This window comes from Astatotilapia calliptera, chromosome 4, assembly GCF_964374335.1.
Source record: "Astatotilapia calliptera chromosome 4, fAstCal68.1, whole genome shotgun sequence".
In the NCBI taxonomy this organism is placed as follows: domain Eukaryota; kingdom Metazoa; phylum Chordata; class Actinopteri; order Cichliformes; family Cichlidae; genus Astatotilapia; species Astatotilapia calliptera.
This window is the reverse complement of record NC_137425.1, coordinates 33,060,275-33,069,349: the sequence shown is the minus strand read 5'-3', so window position 1 is coordinate 33,069,349 and position 9,075 is coordinate 33,060,275. Positions and strand designations below refer to the sequence as shown.

General features: G+C 40.0%; 2 long non-coding RNA genes across 2 annotated transcripts; one reads left to right on the top strand and one right to left on the bottom strand.

Annotated features, from left to right (window-relative positions):
* Positions 1–23: 23 nt before the first annotated feature.
* On the bottom strand, positions 24–8,464 carry LOC145428622 (uncharacterized). The gene is made up of 3 exons (XR_013908924.1): positions 8,227–8,464; positions 459–524; positions 24–145 (listed from the first exon to the last, which is right to left on the bottom strand). It is a non-coding gene; the product is annotated as an uncharacterized LOC145428622 (long non-coding RNA).
* LOC145428621 (uncharacterized) lies at positions 2,882–5,278 on the top strand. The gene is made up of 2 exons (XR_013908923.1): positions 2,882–3,118; positions 5,058–5,278. It is a non-coding gene; the product is annotated as an uncharacterized LOC145428621 (long non-coding RNA).
* Positions 8,465–9,075: the final 611 nt, after the last annotated feature.

Here is a 9,075-nt window from a genome sequence, read left to right as displayed (position 1 = left end):
TCTTAGCAGCCTTGTCATCCAGCATTAGAGATCAGCCTATTAAGAAATTATAATAATTAGGGAAAAGAACATGTTTTTTTCTTACCAATCCTTTTTTTGTGAAGTGGTCCATACAACCTGCTTCTGATGGCTCGATCGGGATTACCTGGTAGACAAAAGGTTGTTTAATTAGACGGACAGAATTACCACCATATAATGAACATAACTTGTATAACACTATATAAACTAAACTAATGCAGACCTAAATTTAAGAAGGACAGGCTACCAAAAAAAATGACAAATGAGTACTTTAGGTCTCATAGCTTTTTAATAAAACCAGAAGTTACAGTAATCAACAAAACATTAAAACTAAAAACATTCGCGCTCCTCTCGAAACTATTAAGTTCGGATCACCAAGAGCACATTTTACAGCACTTATATAAAAGCAAATAGAGTAAAACTGCAAAGAGAACACTCACACTTAAAAGCAACAGGCAGAGAAAACAGCCGTGTGACGTCATGATGCCCTCTGTGATCTTTGCAAACTACAGTGAAACAAAAAAAGCAGGAGAAAGGTATATTATGGACACAGACACACAGAAGATTTAAAAAATAAAACGAAATCCCAGAAATAAACCCTAGACAAAACATATCTGTCAACTAAGGTGTAGGTCTGTTAGGTTATGTTGTGGTCAATGTTCCCTCTAATTTTTCACGTGTCTGAGCGAACACACAAACTCCCTGAGCGATCTCTTGGACCACTGTGAGCGACATCAGACGTGTGCACTGTGGTCATGCTGGCATCGAATCCATCGAAGTTTCATGGTTTATTAAAATAATCAAATTACAGCATTTACATTTATGTTAGATGACTTTTAATTAACTGCTTTAGCCCACTTACAATGAAAATGGAAAAAAAAAAAAAAAAAAATCTTGTTCATGACCTGTGTAGCATGTTAACACTATTGGAAGCAAAAATAACTTGCACTCCAATTTTGAAAACAATTTTCTTTTCTTTTTTTATAAAGCTCTGAGAGAGTCTGTAACTCTGTCGGCAAAATACAGTATATAATGACCAATGGTGGGCAATTAATTATATAGTTACTTCTTCAAAAAAGTAACTCAGTTTGGCAAACAAAGTTTTTTGCAGCTTTTTTTTTTTTTTTTTTTTTAAAAATGCAGCCAAGGCGTTTTTTAAACAAACATTTCAAACTATTTACAGAACAGCTGTTCTGCATCAAATCTGATGCCACACAAATTATTTGTGCCACTCCAAAAAAATAATTCCTGTCCACTATGAGATGAAGGAGACCAACAGCCTGATACCTGCAGGCCTGACAACAGGAGATGTATCACTGCTGTAACACCTGTAACACTCAGCAGTCGCCTCATTGTTCTGACACACAACAACACTATTGACTACACTACACACTAACTACACAAGATTTGCGCTAAACGTCGCAAATATCTCACATCTCAAAACACCGCCATAACTCCTAAAACTTCCCCCTTCCTAAACAACTAAATGCCACGTTGCCATATCATTTTTTGATTGGTCGACATGGTACTTTTTTGGACGAATAGGAAAGGCAGAGGGGGGTGGGGTTTGTTTTTGCTCACAGGTGGAGAGTGCTTTCAAGCCTTTTCTCTTATAAATCGCAGACCAAGAGGACCGGAAGTGCGAGGCTATGAAATGGGACCGTTCAGCCTTCAGGAGTTTATTAAAGGCAGCCATCTGCTCCTTGCTCCCTAAAATATAACAGGACATTGGAGTCCATCTCACACTTCAGTTCAATCAGTTTTCTGTTTGACGTTTATTCAGCTGTGTGAAAACTGGAACTTTAATTTCAACAAAACCGATTTAATCAAGGACAAATAAAACACTGAAAAAAGCCAAACAATAACATTTTTGTGACTTATATATTGTGCTTAACCCAAGTAGCGAAAGACCACGGAGGTCTGAAAACAATGTTCCGGGAGTCCGATGTTCTCGGTGGCTCTAATGAGCCTTAAACCCCGGGTCCCCTATTGAGCTGGTATGGAGGACCACAAGAGCCACGCGCATCGAAATAAAAATAAAAAAAAAATTCGTGCTTAAATAATGAATTGTAGAATAAAATCTGCATTTGTAAATTCATTTTTGAATTCCAATTTAATAAACTGATTTTTAAAATGCTTTTTAAGTCTTCATTTCAAAAACCTTTTTTTGAATTGCACTTTAATAAACTGCATTTCAAAATCCATTTCCCTTTCCTGTTCGCTCAGGGAATAACATGTGGATTAGCAGTTGGATTAACAACTTCATTTTAAAAATCCTGCTGCTATTCAAAGGAGATTGGTTGGTCAGACACAGGCTGTCTGCCAGCCTGGATTTTTCTAGCTCATAGCTTCACCCTGCTAAGAAGCGTGTGTGCTTGTACAAAGGCCGTTCAGCCTCGGGAGGGACCCTGCAGCGAAACGGAGAGCACAACCTCTGACTGAGTGCCTGTCTGACCACCTGTGAAGGTAACGTGCTAACATGGCTAACGCTAGCATCACCGCACGTAGCCCCGTTATTTTAAGGTCATCTTAGCTCGTGAAAGTTTTACGTCGCAGCTGTACGAGCTCGCTACGTGTTCTCTAAGCTGCTGTGCTCTTCACAAATAAAGCTGGAAGCAGCTCAGACTATTAGAACCCGTAGGGTTGCCAACCGTCCCTTAAAAAACGGAATCGTCCCGTATTTCGAAACAAAAGCACACGTCCCGTATTGAGCTAATAAGGGACGCACTTTGTCCCGTAATACAGTGAGAATCAAAAGTAGTCTATAAATGTTAATGGAATTAACACTTTGTTTGAAAACATAATTCCCAGCCCCTCTCCTGCTTTGTGACCAATGAGCTGACAGCACACTTACGAGTATGACAATTCAGATTACCGCTCATCTCATTGGTCGAGGAAAGGTCGCTTGCGGAGAAAATACCGGAAGACAACAGATGACCACAACAAGAAGCATGGCCAACAGGGAAACAAACGCCGACACTGCGGTGCAAGTCTCGGACGACAGTACACCTAAAGCTGGGCAGACACTGTGCGATTTTTTCAGTCACGTTATTCAGCTCCTGCTCAAACTGCACGATTGACTCGCAGAGGTTAGAAGTTGGTAGGTCACGATGCAGGTCTCACACTATACGGCCCGATGCTCTGATGCGACCTGAGAGCTCACACTGTGCCTCCATAACATGAAGGTTATAACAGAAAATCTGTCGCTCGCTCTCCCTCAGTCTTTCACTCACACAGACACGCACACCACCATCAACTTTGCTAAATTGCTAATGAAAAACATGATCAGGCAGCTGTGATTGAGCAGCGATGTAGATCCAACTATTTTCACGGTTGTTGTGGTCGTGATAATTTTGTGATGCCACATCGAAAAGGCTCGGATGAGCTTTCCAAAGTTCTACAAGTTGTGCCTCCATCGCTTGTGTCCAGATCACACGCTGCACTGCTCCATCTTTTTCACCAACGTTTACGTGTTTGCGCGCGAGCAGTGTGAGCGGCTGTGGTGAGACCCTCACAAGCGATTGATGATCGGGAGCTGGTCGTGAGGTGTTAATCACTTCTCGTTACCCCACGTATACTACACGATGCACGATGAAGGCCAAAATCGGTCCGATCACTCAAAAATCTGCTCAAAATGGGCCAAAAACCGCACAGTGTGAGCCCAGCATTAGAGCAGCAATGTTTGTTCCCCTCAGAGAAAGGGAAGAATGGGAAAAGGAAAACACCTGGCTGGAAAAAGTTAATATGGGCATGTGCAGTGAATATCAGCGCTATGTGGCCAGAAGTGTGATAATATAATTTATTTTGTGTAATAAACGACTGCAAGGATAGATGATTACAACAAATAGATGACTAATACATAAAAGTAATACATAGATGAATAATGATGATGAGTTATGATGCGTAATCATGGGAACAAGTGGGTTTACAAACAGGAGCAGCTGATTAGAAAAGCTGAAATAATACCTCAACTGAAGCCAATTGTACTAAATGCACTAAATGTGCACTGTTACAAGAATATTTTTCTTTCTATTGTTTTCTATTATTTTAAGTTAAGCAGGACAGAGTTCTTTTAAAGAAAGATTTACTTATATTCTCAAAAGTTAAGCATGACAGGCTTCTGTTTAAGAAAGAGACCTGTTTTACTGTGTTAATGTTGTCATTTTGAGCTAAAAATAAATGGCTAAATGATCATTTGTTTCACATGTGTTCATATCACAAAGAATAGAATATGCATCTACTTAAATCAACTTCAAGTCAAATGGTTAAAAAAAACAATTTCACACACAAAAAAAGAGCTAGAAAATTCACCACACTGGGAAGGGTGAAGACAACTGGGTCGCCCGGCCCTGGCCACGAGGTGTCCCTTATTTATTTTTCAGGGAGTTGGCAACCCTAAGAACCAGCACTGAGGCCTGTTACATTTATACAGCGTTAGAGCAACAGCTGCAGCCTACAGCCTTTAAACTAGCGATTAAAATGCTGACAGTAAACTCGTCAGTCCAGATGTTACCACATTACTTTGTGATACTTAAGAGTTAAAACAACTGAGACAGGCTGATTAAAACAACATCTGTCAGTTCTCACATTTAATATATCAAGACTGGAGATCACACTACTGATTTCAGTTCATTTAATATGTGAGTGCACAGATTCATTCTCAACTGGACATAAACGATGATCAAAGGTTGTATATATGATGAATTCATCAAATCCCAGCCTCTAACACGGTGCGCTGAATCTTAGCTTTGAATGTCCAGTATATTCTAATCAGTGCAATGTAAGAATTCACTGAACCTACGGTATCTACACCTGTGTGGCAAAGACACAGATAATGAAATTTAATTGTTAATACAATATATATCATGAGAAACGAAAACTGAAATTGATTCAGCTCAGTACTTTTCTCTGTATGCTCTGATTATAAAGGCCTTAAATTCTGTGATATATACTGTAAATGATTTTCACAGAGGTCTTAAAGTAGTTAAATCTCTGCTGATAGTCTGGTTGTTTATATTTTCACGTTTTTGTCTCTGTAGGGCTGTTTGATGACGATTTGGACTCCTCTGGGAGATGTCACACCCACATCTGTTCCATGCTGCAGCCATGGATGGTGTTATAGCTCTGAGTCAGCTTTGGGCCATCAGACGCACACACTGGAAAACCAGCACCTGGACTTCGTCATGCTGCTGTTGTGAAAATACTGGTTACTTGTAGTTTTCTCAGTATAATAAAGTGATCCATTGCTCCCACTTCAAAAGTGTTAATTAGCTCTGACATCCGTCTCTGTAAGCAGTGATTTATCAGCACAAAGTATTGACAGATCAAAGGCATTCATTACAGTGATCCACAGCACCACATGTTAATGTGTTTGTTTTATTTAGTATCACTGATCAGTCTGTGCTGCAAATTTCCTCACTGTCAGGGTTTTGACTAAAGTCTATCTTTATTGTTTCTGCACACCACACAGTTTGTTTCCTCCATTATTTTATCATTTAAATTATTATTAACTCATTCACTGCCATTGACGTCCATAGACGTCAATGGCAGTCAACGTAAGTTGAACTGAAGCCCACCAGCAGTAAAAGTAGACCTGCAAGGAGGTGCAGGGTTTGAGCACGTATGGGATTGCGCAGTGAGACAAAAATGTGGTGCAAGTCTTGTTGTGTTTCACTGCCAGCCATTTGAAAATGGCTGGCAGTGAATGAGTTAATAACGATTATAGATACAAACCCAAATCCAATTTTGTTAATAAATCTAAAGGCAAAATACAATGATTTTCAAATCTCATTGTGACAAAGTGGGTGAGAACACCATTTGTCCATTTTCTTAGTTGACGTTCTTGTTTTGAATTAACCATATTTCATATGTAGTGTTGCGGCTCCTTCAACCAATGGCCGCGGCAGGCTAAACATGAGGACACAGATGACTCGCAACAACAAACTGATAAAATACACTTCTGTACCATTTGCTCCTTTTATTCCACATGCAACTGTCCAATATATAAATCAGCACATGGGATTAACTATTAAACAAATGCACAAACAAATAACTGCAACTCACCAATAACTAGGGTTGCCAACTCCCTGAAAAATAAATAAGGGACACCTCGTGGCCAGGGCCGGGCGACCCAATTGTCTTCACCCTTCCCAGTGTGGTGAATTTTCTAGCTCTTTTTTTGTGTGTGAAATTATTTTTTTAACCATTTGACTTGAATTTGATTTAAGTAGATGTGTTCATATCACAAAGAATACACATGTGAAACAAATGATCATTTAGCCATTTATTTTTAGCTCAAAATGACAACATTAACACAGTAAAACAGGTCTCTTTCTTAAACAGAAGCCTGTCATGCTTAACTTTTGAGAATATAAGTAAATCTTTCTTTAAAAGAACTCTGTCCTGCTTAACTTAAAATAATAGAAAACAATAGAAAGAAAAACATTCTTGTAACAGTGCACATTTAGTGCATTTAGTACAATTGGCTTCAGTTGAGGTATTATTTCAGCTTTTCTAATGCTAATCAGCTGCTCCTGTTTGTAAACCCGCTTGTTCCCATGATTACGCATCATAACTCATCATCATTATTCATCTATGTATTACTTTTATGTATTAGTCATCTATTTGTTGTAATCATCTATCCTTGCAGTTGTTTATTACACAAAATAAATTATATTATCACACTTCTGGCCACATAGCGCTGATTTTCACTGCACATGCCCATATTAACTTTTTCCAGCCAGGTGTTTTCCTTTTCCCATTTTTCCCTTTCTCTGAGGGGAACAAACATTGCTGCTCTAATGCTGGGCTCACACTGTGCGATTTTTGGCCCATTTTGAGCCGATTTTTGAGTGATCGGACCGATTTTGGCCTTCATCGTGCGTCGTGTAGTATACGTGGGGTAACGAGAAGTGATTAACACCTCACGACCAGCTCCCGATCATCAATCGCTCGTGAGGGTCTCACCACAGCCGCTCACACTGCTCGCGCACAAACACGTAAACGCCGTGAAAAAGACGGAGCAGCACGGCTGTGCAGCGTGTGATCTGGACACAAGCGATGGAGGCACAACTTGTAGAACTTTGGAAAGCTCATCCGAGCCTTTTCGATGTGGCATCACAAAATTATCACGACCACAACAACCGTGAAAATAGTTGGATTTACACTGCTGCTCAATCACAGCTGCCTGATCATGTTTTTCATTAGAAATTTAGCAAAGTTGATGGTGGTGGTGTGTCTGTGTGAGTGAAAGACAGACAGAGAGAGCGAGCGACAGATTTTCTGTTATAACCTTCATGTTATGGAGGCACAGTGTGAGCACTCAGGTCGCATCAGAGCATCGGGCCGTATAGTGTGAGACCCTGCATCGTGACCTACCAACTGCGAGTCAATCGTGCAGTTTGAGCAGGAGCTGAATAACGTGACTGAAAAAAAAAAAAAAAAAAAAAAAAAAATCGCACAGTGTCTGCCCAGCTTTAGGTGTACTGTCGTCCGAGACTTGCACCGCAGTGTCTGCGTTTGTTCCCCTGTTGGCCATGCTTCTTGTTGTGGTCATCTGTTGTCTTCCGGTATTTTCTCCGTAAGCGACCTTTCCTCGACCAATGAGATGAGTGGTAATCTGAATTGTCATACTCGTAAGTGTGCTGTCAGCTCATTGGTCACAAAGCAGGAGAGGGGCTTGGAATTATGTTTTCAAACAAAGCGTTAATTCCATTAAAAGTTATAGACTACTTTTGATTCTCACTGTATTACGGGACAAAGTGCGTCCCTTATTAGCTCAATACGGGACGTGTACTTTTGTTTCGAAATACGGGACGATTCCGTATTTTAAGGGACGGTTGGCAACCCTACCAATAACTGCACTAATTACAATGCCAACTTACAGTTTGGCCTATGGCATCAATTAGTGAACAAATATACATAAACCATCAAGTTCCAGTCAAAATACATCAAAATCATTCAAGCTGCGGTCAACAGAAAGTTTTGCCTCATGCTCATCCTACCTTTCTGCTCATCAACATCAGGTGTCGTGAACAGGCGAGTGCAACCACATTTATCATCTACCACACCCATGAGACACGCCCCACACCCATGCACCAATACAGTGAGTCCATTTAAACCAACCCACTTAGTCAAAAAGGAACAACTCATATGGCTCCTACATACCGGCCCCTAATTATTTTAGAGCAATAATTACATCATACTTACCATGTAGGAGACGAAGGCTACATTCACACTGCAGGTCTTAATGCTCAATTCCGATTGTTTGATCAAATCCGATTTTTTTGTCTGCTTGTTCACACTACAAATAAAATGCGACAGCAAACGCGCTCTAGTGTGAACGTGTTACACCACTCCAGGACAACTTGGTGTAAACAGCAGAACCGAGTTTATTTGGGTACTTCAGAACCGTGGCTTTCACATACAGAGCCCAAGAATACACTCTTCTTCTTTTCCTTTTTCGAACATAGTTTTTCTTTTTTCGTGACTGCCCCCTACTGGTGGAAAAACATGTAGCAGCCAAAAATCCAAACATATAGTTGAATAACACAAATACCAACAGATTTATGCAATTTTTTGGACATATTTTAGCTTTACACTTTACCAAGTGCTACATTCCTCCCCTGCTAAATAAATGTTGTCCCAACATTGAGGAAACATGACAATAAGAAACAAAAATAAACAACTATAGTTCTCTTTTCCTTGTGACAACGTAGAGATGGCGTAAGTCGGAATAGGGTTTAGCAGTGCTTTAAGATCACTTTCACGATGCACTATTGGACCTCAGGTGACAGAATCGCATGTTACTCTCTTACCAGATAAGCATCGGCTTATAACAATGCTGAGTTGTTTCCAACAGTCCACATACAAGCACCGCAGCAATTTCCTAATGTTGTAAACCTGCTCAGCATTTGGCAATAAACCCCATTCTGATTATTACCCTCTAAGACATTACTATCACTTTATCATGTGCTCCGGAGCTTATCAACTTAGATAGTAACCATTTAATCACAATTAACCTCAAACATAACGATCCAATGTCTTACGCTACCATCC